At 45.2% G+C, this 23097-nt stretch overlaps 7 non-coding genes and 1 pseudogene across 7 annotated transcripts; all 8 read left to right on the top strand.

Annotated features, from left to right (window-relative positions):
• The first annotated feature begins 236 nt into the window (after window positions 1-236).
• Window positions 237-400, top strand: LOC137010309 (U1 spliceosomal RNA). Its single transcript, XR_010893341.1, has one exon. It is a non-coding gene; the product is annotated as a U1 spliceosomal RNA (small nuclear RNA).
• Window positions 401-1261: 861 nt separating this feature from the next.
• On the top strand, window positions 1262-1452 carry LOC137010163 (U2 spliceosomal RNA). Its single transcript, XR_010893237.1, has one exon. It is a non-coding gene; the product is annotated as a U2 spliceosomal RNA (small nuclear RNA).
• A 5643-nt stretch (window positions 1453-7095) lies between these two features.
• Window positions 7096-7259, top strand: LOC137010062 (U1 spliceosomal RNA). The gene has a single exon (XR_010893141.1). It is a non-coding gene; the product is annotated as a U1 spliceosomal RNA (small nuclear RNA).
• A 6330-nt stretch (window positions 7260-13589) lies between these two features.
• Window positions 13590-13770, top strand: LOC137010231 (U2 spliceosomal RNA; annotated as a pseudogene).
• Window positions 13771-15865: 2095 nt separating this feature from the next.
• On the top strand, window positions 15866-16029 carry LOC137010297 (U1 spliceosomal RNA). Its single transcript, XR_010893336.1, has one exon. It is a non-coding gene; the product is annotated as a U1 spliceosomal RNA (small nuclear RNA).
• Window positions 16030-16891: 862 nt separating this feature from the next.
• Window positions 16892-17082, top strand: LOC137010084 (U2 spliceosomal RNA). Its single transcript, XR_010893162.1, has one exon. It is a non-coding gene; the product is annotated as a U2 spliceosomal RNA (small nuclear RNA).
• A 2095-nt stretch (window positions 17083-19177) lies between these two features.
• Window positions 19178-19341, top strand: LOC137010285 (U1 spliceosomal RNA). The gene has a single exon (XR_010893329.1). It is a non-coding gene; the product is annotated as a U1 spliceosomal RNA (small nuclear RNA).
• An 862-nt stretch (window positions 19342-20203) lies between these two features.
• LOC137010326 (U2 spliceosomal RNA) lies at window positions 20204-20403 on the top strand. Its single transcript, XR_010893347.1, has one exon. It is a non-coding gene; the product is annotated as a U2 spliceosomal RNA (small nuclear RNA).
• The last annotated feature ends 2694 nt before the right edge of the window (window positions 20404-23097 follow it).

The raw sequence follows: 23097 nt of genomic DNA, 5'->3' as shown, positions 1-23097 counted from the left end.
TTTGACTTTTTGAAAGGAATTAGTGAAAGAAATCAACTTTTTGATGACATTCTAATCATACGACCAGCACCTGTAGGTGCTTGGCAGTTTGCCGGCTTGAAGGCATGGTCACGGAAATCGCAGTCAAGTAATGGAAGGGACACGCCCTTCCTTTGCTTGGGGTGGGGGAGGGGGTCACCGTTGATGAGGACGGCAAAGAGGGATAGGGTAGCCTCTGACTGGAGGCCTGGGGACTCATACTTACCTGGCAGGGGAGACACCATGATCAGGAAGGTGGTTCACCCAGGGCGAGGCTCGGCCATTGCACTCCGGTTGTGCTGACCCCTGCGAATTCCCCAAATGTGGGAATCTCGACTGCATAATTTATGGTAGTGGGGGACTGCGTTCGCGCTCTCCCCTGGACATACTGGTTGAAAGAAGATTAGGTGGTGCCGAGAGAACCTGTGGTTTCTAACAGTCGTAGCGTTGTCTGTGGCTCCGTGTGTGTTTGCTCGCCCCTTTTATGGAATCGGGTGTTGCGTGCGCTCGCCTGGTTTCGCAAAGTTCTGAGTTTTCCTTCAGGGACGACAGGCTTTTGGGGGCACTCGACCATGGCCGTTTTCTAAATGACCCCGTGGTCGCTAGTGTCACGACCGGCTCAAAGCCGTGACAAATGAAACGGAGGACATAGGCAGCTTGGTAGGTTGCAATGAAAAGAGATTTATCAGCATAAATAAGAAAATATATGAAACCAGAAATCAACAAAACCAAACACAATTTCTGTCAGACACATCAATAACCAAACATCAGACAGAACCACATTTAAATGAATAAGGAACTCAAAATAAACAAAGACCAAAATCAAAACCAAAGCACCCAGGAGCAAGCAACACACCACGCCAAACAAAGCCCAAGCTTTATAGAGGGAAGCACGGGTGTACATGGTTCACTTGATGAGTCTCCCAGCCACACCCACTGGCCGGCCGTAGCAGGAAGAACGAGGGACTCGTCACACTATCCAAATGTTAAAGTTGAGCTTTTTTTTCCCCCCCTCCTGATCAAGAACGACCTAGGGAGTCCAGAGAATTGTACTGCGGTGCTTTTGTGGAGGTCGATGGAAAAACCTAGGACCAGTTCGCGAAAGCAGGTTGTTTCAAATCATCTCCACTATTTAACAAACGATCTGATCGACAGCAGTGGTCCTAGAGGCAAAGTACGAAACCCACCGCGGCCCAGATGGGCGTCGCCTTTGCCGGCTCTGCCCCCACTGCTTGGCAACGGCATCGCTTCTCGGCCTTTTGGCTAAGATCAAGTGTAGTATCTGTTCTTATCAGTTTAATATCTGATACGTCCCCTATCTGGGGACTACATATTAAACGGATTTTTGGCTCATGGAGCCGGAACCGGGGCTTGCTCCGTCCACTCCACGCATCGACCTGGTATTGCAGTGTCTCCAGGAACGGTGTGCTTCCCCTTTTGGGGGACTGCAAATCGTTGTGGTTAATAGCAGAGGGAATGTCGCTGGAGCTTCACAAGGAGTCTCTATGTACCTGCGGTGGGGTGGCTGGCAGGGTGGCACCGTCTCGCACCCTTATGAAACGGTCGCCGTTGTTCCAAAGCAGCGGTTCCCAAACCAGCACTGCACGTCTTGAATGTCACTCTTGTCTGATGCGCCCGTCTGAGGTCTTGGAGTCTTTACCAACGAGCTGATGAGTTGGATCGGGTGTGTTTGATCAGGGAGACATCTAATCAAACACGCCTGACTGATGGGAACCACTGGTCTAAAGGACCGCAGCTTGTGTACAGGTGCTGGTCATATAATTAGAATGTCATCAAAAAGTTGATTTATTTCACTAATTCCTTTCAAAAAGTGAAACTTGTATATATCATATTCATTCATTACACACAGACTGAGAGGTTTCACATGTTTATTTCTTTTCATTTTGATGAGTATAGCTGACAACTATGGAAAATCCCAAAGTCACTATCTCAGAAAATTAGAATATTGTGAAAAGGTTCAATATTGAAGACACCTGGTGCCACACACTCTTATCAGCTAATTAACTCAAAACACCTGCAAAGGCCTTTAAATGGTCTCTCAGTCTAGTTCTGTAGGCTACACAGTCATGGGGAAGACTGCTGACTTGACAGTTGTCCAAAAGACGACCACTGACACCTTGCACAAGGAGGCCAAGACACAAAAGGTCATTGCAAAAGAGGCTGGCTGTTCGCAGAGCTCTGTGTCCAAGCACATTAATAGAGAGGCGAAGGGAAGGAAAAGATGTGGTAGAAAAAAAGTGTACTAGCAATAGGGATAACCGCACCCTGGAGAGGACTGTGAAACAGAACCCATTCAAAAATGTGGGGGAGATTCACAAAGAGTGGACTGCAGCTGGAGTCAGTGCTTCAAGAACCCCTACGCACAGACGTATGCAAGACATGGTTTTCAGCTGTCTCGTTCCTTGTGTCAAGCCACTCTTGAACAACAGACAGCGTCAGAGGCGCCTCGACAAAAAGGACTGGACTGCTGCTGAGTGGTCCAAAGTTACGTTCTCTGATGAAAGTCAATTTGGCATTTCCTTTGGAAATCGGGGTCCCAGAGTCTGGAGGAAGAGAGGAGAGGCACACAATCCACGTCGCTTGAGGGCCAGCCTAAAGTTTCCACAGTCAGTGATGGTTTGGGGTGCCATGTCATCTGCTGGTGTTGGCCCACTGTGTTTTCTGAGGTCCAAGGTCAACGCAGCCGTATACCAGGAAGTTTTAGAGCACTTCATGCTTCCTGCTGCTGACCAACTTTATGGAGATGCAGATTTCATTTCCCAACAGGACTTGGCACCTGCACACAGTGCCAAAGCTACCAGTACCCGGTTTAAGGACCATGGTATCCCTGTTCTTAATTGGCCAGCAAACTCGCCTGACCTTAACCCCATAGAAAATCTACGGGGTATTGTGAAGAGGAAGATGCCATATGCCAGACCCAACAATTAAGAAGAGCTGAAGGCCACTATCAGAGCAACCTGGGCTCTCATAACACCTGAGCAGTGCCACAGACCGATCGACTCCATGCCACGCCGCATTGCTGCAGTAATTCAGGCAAAAGGAGCCCCAACTAAGTATTGAGTGCTGCACACGCTCATACTTTTCATGTTTATAGTTTTCAGTTGGCCAAGATTTCTAAAAATCCTTTCTTTGTATTGGTCTTAAGTAATATTCTAAATTTGCTGAGATACCGGATTTGGGATTTTCCTTAGTTGTCAGTTATAATCATCAAAATTAAAAGAAATAAACATTTGAAATATATCAGTCTGTGTGCAATGTACATAATATACAAGTTTGACTTTTTGAAAGGAATTAGTGAAAGAAATCAACTTTTTGATGACATTCTAATCATACGACCAGCACCTGTAGGTGCTTGGCAGTTTGCCGGCTTGAAGGCATGGTCACGGAAATCGCAGTCAAGTAATGGAAGGGACACACAAAAATACAAAAAACTTCCAAAACCTTTTAAGGGTAAAAATTTAATTGATGTTCAAAAAATGAAAATCACAGATAAATCAGATAAACAAATGATAAAGCTTGGGTTACTGAATATTAGATCTATTTCTTCAAAAGCACTTATTGTAAATGAAATTATCACAGACAATAAACTAGACTTGCTGTGTTTGACAGAAACCTGGCTAAAACCAGACGATTACATTACTTTAAATGAATCTAGTCCTCAAGGTTATGATTATCGACACAATCCTCGACAGAAAGGCAAAGGGGGAGGTGTTGCTGTAATTTATAGTAATATATTCAGAATCATTCAAAAGAATTTCAAATATAATTCCTTTGAAGTGATGGTGCTTTATGTAACATTATGTAAGTTGACATTTGTGCTGGCTACTGTATACAGGCCACCAGGGCACCATACTGACTTTATCAAAGAATTTGCTGAGTTTCTATCAGAGTTAGTACTGGCTGCGGATAAAGTCCTTGTTGTTGGTGATTTTAATATCCATGTAGATAATAATAAAGACGCATTTGGATTGGCATTTGCAGATATTTTAAACTCTATTGGAGTTAAACAACACGTGTCAGGACCCACTCATTGTCGTAATCATACCCTAGATCTAATACTGTCGCATGGAATAGATATTGATGCTGTTGAAATTCTACAGCAGAGCGATGATATATCAGATCATTATTTAGTCTCGTGTATAATACAATTAGCCAAGGCTACAAAACCACCACCCAGCCATAAATATTGTAGAAAAATCACGTCTGACACTAAAGATTGCTTTATAAATAATCTCCCCGAGCAGTTTCATCGCCTTAGTATACCTGACAACATAGAAGAACTCGATGCTGCAACAGAAACTATTGGCTCTCTCTTTTCCAGCACATTAGATGCGGTCGCTCCTTTACGTCTAAAGAAGATTAAGGAAACTAATCCAACGCCGTGGTATGATGAGCACACTCGGGCTCTAAAACGAGCTGTTAGAAAAGCTGAACGTAGTTGGAAGAAAACAAAACTAGAAGTTTTTCGCCTTTCGTGGAAAGAAAAAATGATTGAGTACAGAACAGCCATAAGAAATGCTAGATCTACTTATTTTTCAAATCTCTTAATAGAAAACAAACATAATCCTAGGTATTTATTTGACACAGTGGCTAAATTAACTAGAAACAGAGATTCAACTGCTGACGTTTCCATAGAGCACAGCAGTAATGACTTTATGAACTTCTTTACTTGCAAGATTGATAATATTAGAGAGAAAATTATAAACATGCAACCGTCTACAGTTTCTCTTCAGACAGTGCACTGTAGTGTCCCTGAGGTAAAACTAGAATCATTCGCCGCTATAGGAGAGGAAGAATTATCTAAACTTATCAAATCATCAAAATCAACGACATGTATGTTAGACCCAATGCCGACTAAACTACTGAAAGAAATGCTTCCAGAGGTCGTAGGTCCACTTCTTGATATAATTAATTCATCTTTAACACTAGGACACGTGCCAAAAACCTTTAAGCAGGCTATTATCAAACCTCTTATTAAAAAACCTCAACTAGATCCGAGAGATATAGTAAATTACAGGCCAATCTCGAATCTACCTTTTCTGTCAAAGATACTAGAAAAGGCAGTTTCAACACAACTGTGTTCCTTTTTAGAAAGAAATGGAATCTGTGAGGATTTCCAGTCAGGATTTAGACCATACCATAGTACTGAGACTGCTCTCGTTAGAGTTACAAACGATCTACTCCTATCATCCGATCGTGGCTGTATTTCTCTATTAGTGTTATTAGATCTCAGTGCTGCTTTTGACACTATCGATCATAACATTCTTTTAAAAAGACTTGAAAACTATATTGGCATTAGTGGAATTGCTTTGGCATGGTTCAAATCATACTTATCTGACCGTTATCAGTCTGTGGTAGTTAATGAAGAGATGTCGTATCGATCACAGGTTAAATATGGGGTACCACAAGGCTCAGTATTAGGACCGTTGCTTTTCACTCTGTACATGCTGCCCTTAGGAGAGATAATTAGGAAGCATGGTGTTAGTTTTCACTGCTACGCTGACGATACTCAGCTCTATATTTCCTCGCGCCCTGACGAAACCTACAAATTCACAAAACTAACAGAATGCATAGCTGACATTAAAAACTGGATGACAAGAAATTTCTTATTATTAAATTCAGAAAAAACTGATTTCCTAATCTTTGGACCAAAAACTTCCTCACGAAAAAACCTTGAATACTCTCTAACACTTGACGGGTGCTCCATTAAACCTTCGTCCTCAGTTAGGAACCTGGGTGTGCTCTTTGATACCAATCTTTCATTTGAAAGTCATGTTTCTAGTATCTGTAAAACCGCCTTCTTCCATCTAAAAAATATATCTAAATTACGACATATGCTCTCAATGACAAATGCGGAACAGTTGGTTCATGCATTCATGACCTCAAGACTAGATTATTGTAACGCTCTACTGGGTGGTTGTTCTGCTCGGCTTTTAAACAAACTACAGTTGGTTCAAAATGCGGCAGCTAGAGTTCTTACTAGAACCAGAAAGTATGACCATATTAGCCCAGTTCTGTCAACATTACATTGGCTCCCTATTAAACATCGTATAGATTTTAAAATCTTGCTACTTACTTATAAAGCTCTAAATGGTTTAGCTCCCCAGTACCTAAGTGAGCTCTTAATGCATTATAGTCCTTCACGTTTATTGCGATCTCAGAATTTAGGCCAGTTGATAATACCCAGAATATCAAAATCAACTGAAGGCGGCAGATCATTTTCCTATTTAGCACCTAAACTCTGGAACAATCTTCCTAGCATTGTTCGGGAAGCAGACACACTCTGTCAGTTTAAATCTAGACTAAAAACACATCTCTTTGCTCTTGCATACACATAACACATCATCAATACATTAACATTTTTCAAATCCGTTAAAGGATTGTTACGCTGCAATAATTAGGTCGGCCGGAACCGAGAACATTTCCTATAACACTAGATATACCTGTACATCAGAACAAGAATGGCATCTACGCTAATATCTGTCTCTCTGCTTATCCTGAGGTTTGCCGGGTGCTGGATCCAGGCCGTATCCAGGTCAGATGGAGAACCTGCGTCTGGACCTGACTACAACGTAGCCCAGGATCCCCGTATCCGCTTGCATATATTTATATATAATCGATTTTTAATCTCTATAATAAAAATGTACAATTCAGATTTTGATCTCCATATACATTTACATATATATATCTTCCAAGGGGTTTTTTCCCTCCTAGGACTTTTTTCCCAGTGCTAGCACGCTGGGTTTTTCTCCTAGGGGGTTTTTTCCACCCCTGGAAGTCAGCCGACATTGGCTTAATGTAGCACCATCTTGTATATGTTACATATTACCACGCTTGTTTGTACAGTTTTAACCACTTCCCTTTTTTTCTGTGCTTCTAATATGTAAAGCTGCTTTGAAACAATTACCAATTGTAAAAGCGCTATATAAATAAATTTGACTTGACTTGACTTGACTTGACACGCCCTTCCTTTGCTTGGGGTGGGGGAGGGGGGTCACCGTTGATGAGGACGGCAAAGAGGGATAGGGTAGCCTCTGACTGGAGGCCTGGGGACTCATACTTACCTGGCAGGGGAGACACCATGATCAGGAAGGTGGTTCACCCAGGGCGAGGCTCGGCCATTGCACTCCGGTTGTGCTGACCCCTGCGAATTCCCCAAATGTGGGAATCTCGCCTGCATAATTTATGGTAGTGGGCGACTGCGTTCGCGCTCTCCCCTGGACATACTGGTTGAAAGAAGATTAGGTGGTGCCGAGAGAACCTGTGGTTTCTAACAGTCGTAGCGTTGTCTGTGGCTCCGTGTGTGTTTGCACGCCCCTTTTATGGAATCGGGTGTTGCGTGCGCTCGCCTGGTTTCGCAAAGTTCTGAGTTTTCCTTCAGGGACGACAGGCTTTTGGGGGCACTCGACCATGGCCGTTTTCTAAATGACCCCGTGGTCGCTATTGTCACGACCGGCTCAAAGCCGTGACAAATGAAACGGAGGACATAGGCAGCTTGGTAGGTTGCAACGAAAAGAGATTTATCAGCATAAATAAGAAAATATATGAAACAAGAAATCAACAAAACCAAACACAATTTCTGTCAGACACATCAATAACCAAACATCAGACAGAACCACATTTAAATGAATAAGGAACTCAAAATAAACAAAGACCAAAATCAAAACCAAAGCACCCAGGAGCAAGCAACACACCACGCCAAACAAAGCCCAAGCTTTATAGAGGGAAGCACGGGTGTACATGGTTCACTTGATGAGTCTCCCAGCCACACCCACTGGCCGGCCGTAGCAGGAAGAACGAGGGACTCGTCACACTATCCAAATGTTAAAGTTGAGCTTTTTTTTTTCCCCCCTCCTGATCAAGAACGACCTAGGGAGTCCAGAGAATTGTACTGCGGTGCTTTTGTGGAGGTCGATGGAAAAACCTAGGACCAGTTCGCGAAAGCAGGTTGTTTCAAATCATCTCCACTATTTAACAAACGATCTGATCGACAGCAGTGGTCCTAGAGGCAAAGTACGAAACCCACCGCGGCCCAGATGGGCGTCGCCTTTGCCGGCTCTGCCCCCACTGCTTGGCAACGGCATCGCTTCTCGGCCTTTTGGCTAAGATCAAGTATCTTGTCGTCAGGTTGAGCTGCGATCGCCTTTTGAGGGTTTCCTGGCTCGAGGTCTTGCTGTATCGCGAGCCCCCAACTTTCAAGAGGTATATTTGAAATTGCTGCTACTGTTTTTGCGAACAAGCTGTTTTAAGGTAAGGTTTTATTTATTTATTTATTTATTTATTTATTTGGTAATTTATTTATTGGTTTTTTGATTTGTAAAGTTTGTTTTAGGCTGTTGGTGCCTCCACCATGTCGGCTGCCCGTGCCGGCTTGCGGAGGCACCACAGCGTGCGTCTTATCTACAGAGAAGTTGATGGAAGGCTCTTGGGGATGTCACGTCTCGACTTCTCCAGAAAGCTTCTCCAGAAGACTTTACATTTTAAACCTGAAGAACTGAATTGTATTGTGACTCTGCCCCTGAACAAAGGCTATGATGTTAGCTTTAGAGCTGTTTCCCACCTGAATGATTTTTGGCACAGATTTGAATCAGTAAAATCCCAGTTCTCCATGTTTACTGTTGAAAAGCTATCTGATAATACACTTAAAACTGTGATTGTTAGAATGTTTAATGAGACAGTGACTGGGGAGGACATTTGTGTCTGGCTGGGTAGATTTTGCACGGTTCGAGGCCAGCCAGTCAAGGTTTTAGATGAGGATGGCATCTGGACATGCTCCTGGCGAATTCCCATTAAACAATGGGAAGATGCCGGGAGCTACCAGGGCCTGAAGCATCTGCCTTCTATGATTGTGCTGGGTGAGAACAGAGGCTACATTCATTACCAGGGCATGCCCAAATTATGCAGAAAATGTGGAAAGTTTGGGCATTTGGCTGAAGCATGCCAAGAAATTGTATGTGGGAAATGCAGAGAAATTGGTCACAATTTTGAAGAGTGTACCAATGGCAGGCGGTGCAACCTGTGTGGAGAATCAAACCATCTCTACAGAGATTGCCCAAAAAGCTTTGCCAACAAACTTAAAGGCAACAAAATGGCCGCCCCACAATCAGAGCAAACAGAAGAACAAAGGGAGGAGGAGGCGGTCCCTGAGGTTTTGGCGGGAAATTCAAATTCTCTGCCAACCTCAGGGATTGGGCAGGAAAGAGGAAGTGGGGCGGCTAAAGGGGCAGAGTCACAGATTGAAACGAAACAGGGGGAGGGAACCACTCCCAGACAAGAGAAAGGAAATGATACAAAAGATGAAGAGGAGGAAACGGTTTCCTCCCTCAACACCGTTTCTGAGATAAGTATGCCATCAAGTGGGAGTGAAGCTGACTGTTCACTCCCAAATGCTCAAGTGCAGAAAAGGACTGCGAGATCTCCTCTGTCACATACAGAGGAGAAAAGGCTGCGGGCGGCGCATCGGCTAGATAGTTCCGCTTCGGAAGATCTAGACCGTATGTGGCCCGCAGAGTCTCCCAATGAAGTCTCTTTCCTGCACATCAAGCTGAGAACATCGTCACCCAAAGAGCCACAAGAGGTTCTCTCTGTGGACTCTGAAGTGGCGAGCATTTGCCCTCCTGATCCCTTTTTTTCTGGGGAAAAGGAGAGGCAAATGCCACATGAAATAACATGATTTTAATGTAATGTTCTGCAGTCTTTTTGTTTTTCTTCTTAAATGTTTGTATTTTTAACCATACTGCTCATGGCCCTCACTATCTCTACAATCAATGTGAGAAGTGTGAGGTCTACTCTTCGAGCACAGAGTGTTTTATCAAGTTTAAAAAATTTTAAGTCAGATATTTATTTATTGCAAGAGTGTGCTCTGCCTTTTTTAACAAACTACAGGAGATGGCAAGAACTTTGGACCCCAGGACCCTCCATCTGGAGTGGCTCCAATTTTAACAAAAATGACGGTGTTGCCTTTTTAATTAATAATCCCAATATCTTGGTGAAGGGCAGCACTGTGGTGAGGGATGGGCGGGCAATTTTAGTTAATCTGACTTTTTTAGGTAAGGATTTTAATGTTTTAAATATGTATGGTTTTACAGGAAAAAATGAGAGATACGAGCTTTTAGAAGATTTGCAGCCCCACATGTTAGGTAGGGCTCCCCTAGTGGTTGCAGGGGATTTTAATTGTGTTTTAACAAAAAAAGATAGAAAAAGGGTAGGAGATGATTTTAAGGTTGACAAGACATCAGTTTTATTAAAGAAATTAGTCAAAGATTTTAAGTTAGTCGACTGTTTTAAAACAATGCATCAGAGAGAGGAGGGCTTCACCTGGTTCAGTGGTGATGGCGCCAGAGCCTCTCGAATTGACTATATTTTTACAAGAGACTGCCCGCCAACCGATGCAACATTGACCCCCCTTTTCTTCACTGATCACATGATGCTCTCCTGCACCCTTTCACTACCCACGGGTGTGACAGTAGGGGGAGGGCTGTGGAAGCTGAACTGCTCCCTATTAGAGGATGAAGAAGTGCCAATGGCAGACTCTCCAGGACTTTTACGACTCACGGGCACAGTGGTGGGAGATGGTGAAACAAAAGACAGGACATTTTTTTAGAAAAATAGGTAAAGAGAAAAAGAACAAAGAAAAAAGATGCATGATGGGGCTGCAAAAAAGACTGCAGAGATATTTTAACCTTTTAAATAATGGATTGGATTTTAAAGAGGAAATAAAGGAAGTAAAGAAAGAAATGTCAGTTTTATCCGAAGCTCAAAGTAAGGGAGTCATTTTAAGATGCAAAGAAAAAGAGATAGAAGAAGGAGAAAAGTGTACACGATATTTTTTTAAAAAGACTATTTCACGGGGAGGGTCAATAACCATTTTAAAAACTTTTGGAGGGAGGGAGGCAAAAAACATGGAGGAAATTTTAGGTGAAATAGAACATTTTTATAGTAATTTATATAGTCCAAAAGAAGCACACGACGGCATCTTAAAGGAAGTTTTAGATTTTTTAGATAAAAAGATAAAGAGTCCAAACGTGCTTTTAGCCCAGGATTTTACTCTTTTAGAATTAAAAGAATCCCTCAAAGGTTTTAAAAAGGGAAGTCCCCAGGAATGGATGGACTTCCCTTGGAGTTTTACTTGACTTTCTGGGACATTTTAGCACATGACCTACTGACAGTTTTTAAAGAATTTGAGACTCTCGACAGACTTCCGGACAGCTTTAGAGTAGGGATAGTTTCATTATTATACAAAAAAGGAGACAGGACTGACTTGAAGAACTGGCGACCAATCACGCTTTTAAATTTTGACTGTAAACTTTTTAGTAAGATTTTAGCCACACGCATGTCGACTGTTCTAGAGGACGTAATCCACCTGGATCAAGCATGCGCTGTGCCCGGTAGGAAGATCACAGACAGCCTGGTGCTGATTAGAGACGCCATCTGTTACGCGAGAGACAGAAATATTCGGCTAGTAGTCCTAAATTTAGATTTTGAAAAAGCTTTTGACCGCATCTCGCACCAGTTCCTTTTTAAGGTACTGGAAAAAATGGGGTTCCCAGGGAGGTTTATAGCTTGGGTGGGACTGCTTTACAACAGCCTAGTCAGTAAATTTGCAGTTAATGGGCATCTATCCAAAGCTGTAAACATTCACAGCGGCGTCCGTCAGGGGTGTCCTTTATCTCCCCTACTGTATGTGGCCTGCATTGAGCCACTGGCACAAATCTTGAGAAGGGATAAATGGATTAAAGGACTGGACATCCCAGGGACTGGTGGACTGACAGCGACCTGTGTTTTATATATGGACGACGTAACCCTTTTAGCGACTGACCTTTTATCGGTACGAAGAGCATTGGACTTGACTGACTGGTACGGTCGGGCCTCGGGCGCCAAGCTCAATAGGAGTAAGTCCGAGGCCCAGCTCTTCGGGCCGTGGGGAAACGTGGACACAGGTGGACTGGATTTGGATTTTAAAGACAATGACCTGACAGTTTTAGGTGTAAAGTTTGACAAAGAGGGTGGAGGACGGGGGAACTGGACTGACATCTTAGGGAAAGTTAGGCAAAGACTGGGGTTTTGGGGACTAAGACAAATGACGATTGAAGGAAAGATTTTAATTTTTAAAGCAGTGATTTTACCCCTAATTTTACTTGTCTGTTCTGTTTTTAGTCCCCCAAGAAGATTCCTGGCCAACCTGGAGAGGGCGGTATTTTATTTCCTGTGGGGGTCCAAGTGGGAACGACTGAAGAGGGAGGTCGTTAAAAAAAGAAAAGAGAATGGCGGGAAAGGCCTCCCAGACCCCCACTTGTTTTTAGGAAGCCGCTTTGCCGCCCTCCATGTCCAATATGCATTGACCTCATCCAGAGAGAACAAGACAGCGGCTATGGCTCGTTTCTGGATGGGGTCTTACCTAAGAGCGTTGAGAGTTTTACCAATTGATCTTAAAAGTCCAGTGTCTTTTAATATGCCAAAAGAGTACAGTTTTATTAAGACCTTTTTAAAGAAACACTCATTGGAAGGAAAGGATGCCACCATTTTAACTAATCACAAGTCTTTGATCTCTCTTGTGCAGGATCGAGAAACGGTGAGTCCAATCCCAGGCCTCACGTTAAGTGAGGCCAGACAAGTTTGGCGGAACGTTGCCCACCCAGCTCTCCAGAACAGGCACAAAGACTTGGCGTGGATGGTGGCCCACGAGATCCTCCCGGTCAGGGCGGTTATGCACTCCAGAGGCATGGCCAAAAACTCTACCTGCCCACGGTCCGGATGTGGTTCCCCGGAGACCGTCCATCATCTGCTCTGGGAGTGCGGCGCTGCGCGGGACCTGTGGGCCAAGACCGGCCCCCTGTTTTTCCCGTGCCTGCCAGCGGGTGGGGCCCAGGTGGATTACAAGCTTGCCATCCTGGGGGTGGGTCAGGGCTTGAAGGACTTGACACCGCAAGATTTTACCTCGCTCTGGCTCACCCTAAACGTGATCAAGGATGCCATCTGGGCAACCAGAAACCTGCTGGTGGGGAAACGCGTGACGGCCCCCCTCCACGCGTGCGAGCAGAGGATAAGATCTATGCTGCAGGGTGGGCCGCACGTCGTTATTCGGATGGGGGGGCCGGGGTCGCACGAGAAGGTCCCGGCCGCCACCGACCTTGGCCGCCCGTAGATGCACCCTCACCACACCGGCTACGGGAACAGCGGGCCAGCGGGCCGGAGGAGAGGGGATTTCCGCTGGGCCCCGGAAGCGGGGAGTCTTGGGCCTGTTCTGGAGACCTGGAGTGAATGGAAATTCTTGATAAGGACTCACCCTCGATCCTGTACAACAGATGATGTTTTAGTTGAAATGTTTTATTGTCTCTTATCTCGACTATTTATTCATTTATTTTATTTTTATTTTTATTTTCAGTCATCTGCCCTGCTTTTAACACCACACTGATTTACATACATGGACCTTTACACGACACACAACAATAACTGATTTTAACCAGAATTGTGTCACCTCCGTTTTAATTTGTGGAACTGAGTATGTTTTAAAATGTGTGGCATGAAAAAATGAATGAAAATGTGACAATAAAACTTTTCGAAAAAAAAAAAAAAAAATCTGTTCTTATCAGTTTAATATCTGATACGTCCCCTATCTGGGGACTACATATTAAATGGATTTTTGGCTCATGGAGCCGGAACCGGGGCTTGCTCCGTCCACTCCACGCATCGACCTGGTATTGCAGTGTCTCCAGGAACGGTGTGCTTCCCCTTTTGGGGGACTGCAAATCGTTGTGGTTAATAGCAGAGGGAATGTCGCTGGAGCTTCACAAGGAGTCTCTATGTACCTGCGGTGGGGTGGCTGGCAGGGTGGCACCGTCTCGCACCCTTATGAAACGGTCGCCGTTGTTCCAAAGCAGCGGTTCCCAAACCAGCACTGCACGTCTTGAATGTCACTCTTGTCTGATGCGCCCGTCTGAGGTCTTGGAGTCTTTACCAACGAGCTGATGAGTTGGATCGGGTGTGTTTGATCAGGGAGACATCTAATCAAACACGCCTGACTGATGGGAACCACTGGTCTAAAGGACCGCAGCTCGTGTACAGGTGCTGGTCATATAATTAGAATGTCATCAAAAAGTTGATTTATTTCACTAATTCCTTTCAAAAAGTGAAACTTGTATATATCATATTCATTCATTACACACAGACTGAGAGGTTTCACATGTTTATTTCTTTTCATTTTGATGAGTATAGCTGACAACTATGGAAAATCCCAAAGTCACTATCTCAGAAAATTAGAATATTGTGAAAAGGTTCAATATTGAAGACACCTGGTGCCACACACTCTTATCAGCTAATTAACTCAAAACACCTGCAAAGGCCTTTAAATGGTCTCTCAGTCTAGTTCTGTAGGCTACACAGTCATGGGGAAGACTGCTGACTTGACAGTTGTCCAAAAGACGACCACTGACACCTTGCACAAGGAGGCCAAGACACAAAAGGTCATTGCAAAAGAGGCTGGCTGTTCGCAGAGCTCTGTGTCCAAGCACATTAATAGAGAGGCGAAGGGAAGGAAAAGATGTGGTAGAAAAAAAGTGTACTAGCAATAGGGATAACCGCACCCTGGAGAGGACTGTGAAACAGAACCCATTCAAAAATGTGGGGGAGATTCACAAAGAGTGGACTGCAGCTGGAGTCAGTGCTTCAAGAACCCCTACGCACAGACGTATGCAAGACATGGTTTTCAGCTGTCTCGTTCCTTGTGTCAAGCCACTCTTGAACAACAGACAGCGTCAGAGGCGCCTCGACAAAAAGGACTGGACTGCTGCTGAGTGGTCCAAAGTTACGTTCTCTGATGAAAGTCAATTTGGCATTTCCTTTGGAAATCGGGGTCCCAGAGTCTGGAGGAAGAGAGGAGAGGCACACAATCCACGTCGCTTGAGGGCCAGCCTAAAGTTTCCACAGTCAGTGATGGTTTGGGGTGCCATGTCATCTGCTGGTGTTGGCCCACTGTGTTTTCTGAGGTCCAAGGTCAACGCAGCCGTATACCAGGAAGTTTTAGAGCACTTCATGCTTCCTGCTGCTGACCAACTTTATGGAGATGCAGATTTCATTTCCCAACAGGACTTGGCACCTGCACACAGTGCCAAAGCTACCAGTACCCGGTTTAAGGACCATGGTATCCCTGTTCTTAATTGGCCAGCAAACTCGCCTGACCTTAACCCCATAGAAAATCTACGGGGTATTGTGAAGAGGAAGATGCCATATGCCAGACCCAACAATTAAGAAGAGCTGAAGGCCACTATCAGAGCAACCTGGGCTCTCATAACACCTGAGCAGTGCCACAGACCGATCGACTCCATGCCACGCCGCATTGCTGCAGTAATTCAGGCAAAAGGAGCCCCAACTAAGTATTGAGTGCTGCACACGCTCATACTTTTCATGTTTATAGTTTTCAGTTGGCCAAGATTTCTAAAAATCCTTTCTTTGTATTGGTCTTAAGTAATATTCTAAATTTGCTGAGATACCGGATTTGGGATTTTCCTTAGTTGTCAGTTATAATCATCAAAATTAAAAGAAATAAACATTTGAAATATATCAGTCTGTGTGCAATGTACATAATATACAAGTTTGACTTTTTGAAAGGAATTAGTGAAAGAAATCAACTTTTTGATGACATTCTAATCATACGACCAGCACCTGTAGGTGCTTGGCAGTTTGCCGGCTTGAAGGCATGGTCACGGAAATCGCAGTCAAGTAATGGAAGGGACACGCCCTTCCTTTGCTTGGGGTGGGGGAGGGGGTCACCGTTGATGAGGACGGCAAAGAGGGATAGGGTAGCCTCTGACTGGAGGCCTGGGGACTCATACTTACCTGGCAGGGGAGACACCATGATCAGGAAGGTGGTTCACCCAGGGCGAGGCTCGGCCATTGCACTCCGGTTGTGCTGACCCCTGCGAATTCCCCAAATGTGGGAATCTCGACTGCATAATTTATGGTAGTGGGGGACTGCGTTCGCGCTCTCCCCTGGACATACTGGTTGAAAGAAGATTAGGTGGTGCCGAGAGAACCTGTGGTTTCTAACAGTCGTAGCGTTGTCTGTGGCTCCGTGTGTGTTTGCACGCCCCTTTTATGGAATCGGGTGTTGCGTGCGCTCGCCTGGTTTCGCAAAGTTCTGAGTTTTCCTTCAGGGACGACAGGCTTTTGGGGGCACTCGACCATGGCCGTTTTCTAAATGACCCCGTGGTCGCTAGTGTCACGACCGGCTCAAAGCCGTGACAAATGAAACGGAGGACATAGGCAGCTTGGTAGGTTGCAATGAAAAGAGATTTATCAGCATAAATAAGAAAATATATGAAACCAGAAATCAACAAAACCAAACACAATTTCTGTCAGACACATCAATAACCAAACATCAGACAGAACCACATTTAAATGAATAAGGAACTCAAAATAAACAAAGACCAAAATCAAAACCAAAGCACCCAGGAGCAAGCAACACACCACGCCAAACAAAGCCCAAGCTTTATAGAGGGAAGCACGGGTGTACATGGTTCACTTGATGAGTCTCCCAGCCACACCCACTGGCCGGCCGTAGCAGGAAGAACGAGGGACTCGTCACACTATCCAAATGTTAAAGTTGAGCTTTTTTTTTTCCCCCCTCCTGATCAAGAACGACCTAGGGAGTCCAGAGAATTGTACTGCGGTGCTTTTGTGGAGGTCGATGGAAAAACCTAGGACCAGTTCGCGAAAGCAGGTTGTTTCAAATCATCTCCACTATTTAACAAACGATCTGATCGACAGCAGTGGTCCTAGAGGCAAAGTACGAAACCCACCGCGGCCCAGATGGGCGTCGCCTTTGCCGGCTCTGCCCCCACTGCTTGGCAACGGCATCGCTTCTCGGCCTTTTGGCTAAGATCAAGTGTAGTATCTGTTCTTATCAGTTTAATATCTGATACGTCCCCTATCTGGGGACTACATATTAAATGGATTTTTGGCTCATGGAGCCGGAACCGGGGCTTGCTCCGTCCACTCCACGCATCGACCTGGTATTGCAGTGTCTCCAGGAACGGTGTGCTTCCCCTTTTGGGGGACTGCAAATCGTTGTGGTTAATAGCAGAGGGAATGTCGCTGGAGCTTCACAAGGAGTCTCTATGTACCTGCGGTGGGGTGGCTGGCAGGGTGGCACCGTCTCGCACCCTTATGAAACGGTCGCCGTTGTTCCAAAGCAGCGGTTCCCAAACCAGCACTGCACGTCTTGAATGTCACTCTTGTCTGATGCGCCCGTCTGAGGTCTTGGAGTCTTTACCAACGAGCTGATGAGTTGGATCGGGTGTGTTTGATCAGGGAGACATCTAATCAAACACGCCTGACTGATGGGAACCACTGGTCTAAAGGACCGCAGCTCGTGTACAGGTGCTGGTCATATAATTAGAATGTCATCAAAAAGTTGATTTATTTCACTAATTCCTTTCAAAAAGTGAAACTTGTATATATCATATTCATTCATTACACACAGACTGAGAGGTTTCACATGTTTATTTCTTTTCATTTTGATGAGTATAGCTGACAACTATGGAAAATCCCAAAGTCACTATCTCAGAAAATTAGAATATTGTGAAAAGGTTCAATATTGAAGACACCTGGTGCCACACACTCTTATCAGCTAATTAACTCAAAACACCTGCAAAGGCCTTTAAATGGTCTCTCAGTCTAGTTCTGTAGGCTACACAGTCATGGGGAAGACTGCTGACTTGACAGTTGTCCAAAAGACGACCACTGACACCTTGCACAAGGAGGCCAAGACACAAAAGGTCATTGCAAAAGAGGCTGGCTGTTCGCAGAGCTCTGTGTCCAAGCACATTAATAGAGAGGCGAAGGGAAGGAAAAGATGTGGTAGAAAAAAAGTGTACTAGCAATAGGGATAACCGCACCCTGGAGAGGACTGTGAAACAGAACCCATTCAAAAATGTGGGGGAGATTCACAAAGAGTGGACTGCAGCTGGAGTCAGTGCTTCAAGAACCCCTACGCACAGACGTATGCAAGACATGGTTTTCAGCTGTCTCGTTCCTTGTGTCAAGCCACTCTTGAACAACAGACAGCGTCAGAGGCGCCTCGACAAAAAGGACTGGACTGCTGCTGAGTGGTCCAAAGTTACGTTCTCTGATGAAAGTCAATTTGGCATTTCCTTTGGAAATCGGGGTCCCAGAGTCTGGAGGAAGAGAGGAGAGGCACACAATCCACGTCGCTTGAGGGCCAGCCTAAAGTTTCCACAGTCAGTGATGGTTTGGGGTGCCATGTCATCTGCTGGTGTTGGCCCACTGTGTTTTCTGAGGTCCAAGGTCAACGCAGCCGTATACCAGGAAGTTTTAGAGCACTTCATGCTTCCTGCTGCTGACCAACTTTATGGAGATGCAGATTTCATTTCCCAACAGGACTTGGCACCTGCACACAGTGCCAAAGCTACCAGTACCCGGTTTAAGGACCATGGTATCCCTGTTCTTAATTGGCCAGCAAACTCGCCTGACCTTAACCCCATAGAAAATCTACGGGGTATTGTGAAGAGGAAGATGCCATATGCCAGACCCAACAATTAAGAAGAGCTGAAGGCCACTATCAGAGCAACCTGGGCTCTCATAACACCTGAGCAGTGCCACAGACCGATCGACTCCATGCCACGCCGCATTGCTGCAGTAATTCAGGCAAAAGGAGCCCCAACTAAGTATTGAGTGCTGCACACGCTCATACTTTTCATGTTTATAGTTTTCAGTTGGCCAAGATTTCTAAAAATCCTTTCTTTGTATTGGTCTTAAGTAATATTCTAAATTTGCTGAGATACCGGATTTGGGATTTTCCTTAGTTGTCAGTTATAATCATCAAAATTAAAAGAAATAAACATTTGAAATATATCAGTCTGTGTGCAATGTACATAATATACAAGTTTGACTTTTTGAAAGGAATTAGTGAAAGAAATCAACTTTTTGATGACATTCTAATCATACGACCAGCACCTGTAGGTGCTTGGCAGTTTGCCGGCTTGAAGGCATGGTCACGGAAATCGCAGTCAAGTAATGGAAGGGACACGCCCTTCCTTTGCTTGGGGTGGGGGAGGGGGTCACCGTTGATGAGGACGGCAAAGAGGGATAGGGTAGCCTCTGACTGGAGGCCTGGGGACTCATACTTACCTGGCAGGGGAGACACCATGATCAGGAAGGTGGTTCACCCAGGGCGAGGCTCGGCCATTGCACTCCGGTTGTGCTGACCCCTGCGAATTCCCCAAATGTGGGAATCTCGACTGCATAATTTATGGTAGTGGGGGACTGCGTTCGCGCTCTCCCCTGGACATACTGGTTGAAAGAAGATTAGGTGGTGCCGAGAGAACCTGTGGTTTCTAACAGTCGTAGCGTTGTCTGTGGCTCCGTGTGTGTTTGCACGCCCCTTTTATGGAATCGGGTGTTGCGTGCGCTCGCCTGGTTTCGCAAAGTTCTGAGTTTTCCTTCAGGGACGACAGGCTTTTGGGGGCACTCGACCATGGCCGTTTTCTAAATGACCCCGTGGTCGCTATTGTCACGACCGGCTCAAAGCCGTGACAAATGAAACGGAGGACATAGGCAGCTTGGTAGGTTGCAACGAAAAGAGATTTATCAGCATAAATAAGAAAATATATGAAACCAGAAATCAACAAAACCAAACACAATTTCTGTCAGACACATCAATAACCAAACATCAGACAGAACCACATTTAAATGAATAAGGAACTCAAAATAAACAAAGACCAAAATCAAAACCAAAGCACCCAGGAGCAAGCAACACACCACGCCAAACAAAGCCCAAGCTTTATAGAGGGAAGCACGGGTGTACATGGTTCACTTGATGAGTCTCCCAGCCACACCCACTGGCCGGCCGTAGCAGGAAGAACGAGGGACTCGTCACACTATCCAAATGTTAAAGTTGAGCTTTTTTTTTTCCCCCCTCCTGATCAAGAACGACCTAGGGAGTCCAGAGAATTGTACTGCGGTGCTTTTGTGGAGGTCGATGGAAAAACCTAGGACCAGTTCGCGAAAGCAGGTTGTTTCAAATCATCTCCACTATTTAACAAACGATCTGATCGACAGCAGTGGTCCTAGAGGCAAAGTACGAAACCCACCGCGGCCCAGATGGGCGTCGCCTTTGCCGGCTCTGCCCCCACTGCTTGGCAACAGCATCGCTTCTCGGCCTTTTGGCTAAGATCAAGTGTAGTATCTTACCCAGGAGTTATGTCGGGGAACGACGAAAGAGAGTCGGCCTTGATGGTGCGGTTGAGGAATACGATTCGTGTGTTGTTGAAGAAAGATGCTGAAGAATTGGTGAAGCAACGTTTTGGAAGAGATTTTTTTGTTACTGAAATTCTTAGAGGACTTTTCAAGATACAGCCTGCTGAAGTTTTTTGTTTACAAGATTTTGTGTCAACTGGATTTTTGGATTTAACTTTTTGTGTTTTGAAGGACTGTGTTGGTTTTTTTGAAGCCTGGAAGAAAAAGGAAGGTCATAAATTGCTGGAGGGCCTGCAGCTTCAGCCTGTGTTTGTTCAGGATTTTATCCCACTTACTATTCATATATACAACCCTTTTGTGGAGGATGGCGATGTCCTGGCATTTATTGCAAGATATTGTGATGTTGTAAGAGGAGGAGAGCGCTTGAGAGATCGATATGGAATATGGAATGGGAAGAGGAGGTACATGGTGAAGTTGAGACTTGACTCCTCTTCACCTGGCACTGTGCTGCACCCTCCAGGCAGCTTTTCTATTGGACCGAACAGAGGTTTCCTGCACTATCCCGGACAGCCCGTGTATTGTCGAAGATGTGGAGGGCAGGGTCATGTGAAAGTGGAGTGCAAGGGAGAGAGATGTAGATTCTGTGGGAAGACGGATCATGTGGCGGCGGAATGTACTGCTCCCAAGCATTGCAGTCTGTGTGGAAGTAAAGAACATTTGTATCGGGGTTGTCCAGCCAGAAAGAAGAGCTACGCTAGTTTATTTAAGGAGGGGAAGATCTGCAAGCAGATTTGGAATCTCTCATGTGTGAGGCATCCAACTCTTCAATCAACCAGACAGAGCTTACAGCTGCAACAGAGGGTGCTAATAAAGACCAGGGGGCTGAGGAAAGTGCTGTGCATCACCAGGACAAAGGACCAGCAGTTGCAGAGGTCAACCAGCCACGTCCTCCGGGGGCAGCTCAAGAGAGGGAGCAGTCACAGGGTATTGGACAGACCTGGTCAGACATCGATATTGCAGAGGTGTTTTCCGGGGCTGCAATTGTGTCTAGTAACAACACCATTCAAGATACTCCACAAGCTGAAGACCCAGCCAGGTTTACATGGTCGCAACTGGATGCTTTAGACATTATAACTTCTGAGCAAAGTGGAGGCGGAGACAGCGAGATGGAGATATCAGGGGGAAGAGGACGTCGGCGAGCGGTGGAAGAAGATGGCGGAGGAGAGGACGAGAGGGACCGAAAATGCAGCAAGATTGAGACAGTAAAGACTTTTGTTTCTTTGGAGGACTTGGTATCTTTACATGACTCGGGGAAGGGAGCGGGAGCGGTTAAAGCTTTTAAAGAAGTAGTATATGAGGGGGGGATGGGGGGAGGGGGGATGGAGTGGGGAGAGTGTGGGGAGAGTACTGAAGATGATTCTCAGGGGTGGACGGAGGTAGTAGCTAGAAGGGTGAAGGGATGTACCACAGGGGGTGGGAAGGGAGGTTTTGGAGGGGATAAGGGATAAGGACTGTTTTTCTTTAGTGTTTGCCTAAAATGGGGGGGCTGAGGGTGGCCACTCTAAATGTAAGAGGATTGAAAATGGCAAAACGAAGGATAGCTTTTTTGAGTCCTTGAGTTCTGTTAATTTTGACATTATGTTTTTACAGGAATGTCATTTAGAGAACAGCAGAGATGAGCTTCTTTTTGCAAAGGACTGGGGAAAAGGTCCATCTATGTGGGGGGCAGGGAATGTGATGGCAGATGGGGTGGGAATACTTTTTAACTCTCAGGAATTTGTCATTGAAGAGAATTTAATGGTAGTTCCGGGGAGGGTGTTGTATGCTGATGTAAGATGGAGGGGTGTTAGCATCAGACTGATTAATGTATATGCGCCTAGTAAGAGGGAGGAGAGAGGGGGTTTCTTTAATTTATTAAAACCTTTGTTTTATACAAATCGGAAGGTGGTTTTGGGAGGGGATTTTAATGTTTCTTTAGATAGGGAGCCAAAGGGTGATTTGGCTTTCCTCCTTAAGAGTTTTTCTCTTTATGACTCCTTTAAAGTGGTGGGAAGGGCTTTGGAGGGCTTTACTTGGAGAAATAGTAGAGGGGAAAAATCTCGTTTGGATTATGTGTTTGTGTCAGCAGGAGTTAAGGTTGATGATTTCTTCTTCTTGCCGGTTTGGTTGTCTGATCATTGTATGATAGGAGTCGAGATGGAGGTTGGGGGTATTCAGAGGGGGAGAGGATCTTGGAGGTTGAACAGATCTTTCCTTCAGGATAAGTTTTTTGTTCAAGTGTTTAAGCACCTATACAGGGCCTGGCAGAATTTGAAGTGTCTGTTTGAAACGCAGGCTCAGTGGTGGGAGGGAGTAAAAGAGAGAATAGCTAACTTCTGTAGATGGTGGGGGGAGGCTAAGGCAGTAAAAAGACGAGGGCTCATTAGTGTTTGGATTAGGGAGATGCAGTCCTTATGGGCTCAGGAGGGCAGAGAGGCAGCTGAGGAGTGGGGCAGATTCTATGCTATCCAAGAGAGGGTTAAAGGTTTTTATATGAAGGAAGCAGAGAAATTTATGTTAGAAATGGGTGCAAGGAGACGGTTTTTAGAGGAGGGTCCATCAAAATATTTTTTTGCCTCTGTGAGGAGACAGCAGCAGAGGAAATGCATAGAAGGGTTAAAGACAGAGAAGGGTAATGTTACATCTACAGCTGAAATGTTGAAGACGGTGGCAGTTTTTTATAAACAGCTTTTTAGCCCCCGAGGTTTGGTAGACTCTCAGGCGAGGGTGTTCTTGACAAGTTTAGAGAGTGTCTTGGAGGGTGATGATGCTGCCGCATTAGAAGGGGAGGTGTCTTTGCAGGAG

The sequence above is a fragment of the Chanodichthys erythropterus genome, chromosome 20 (assembly GCF_024489055.1).
Source record: "Chanodichthys erythropterus isolate Z2021 chromosome 20, ASM2448905v1, whole genome shotgun sequence".
NCBI lineage: Eukaryota > Metazoa > Chordata > Actinopteri > Cypriniformes > Xenocyprididae > Chanodichthys > Chanodichthys erythropterus.
Note: the sequence above shows the minus strand (reverse complement) of the source record. Positions and strands in the feature narration are given on the sequence as shown.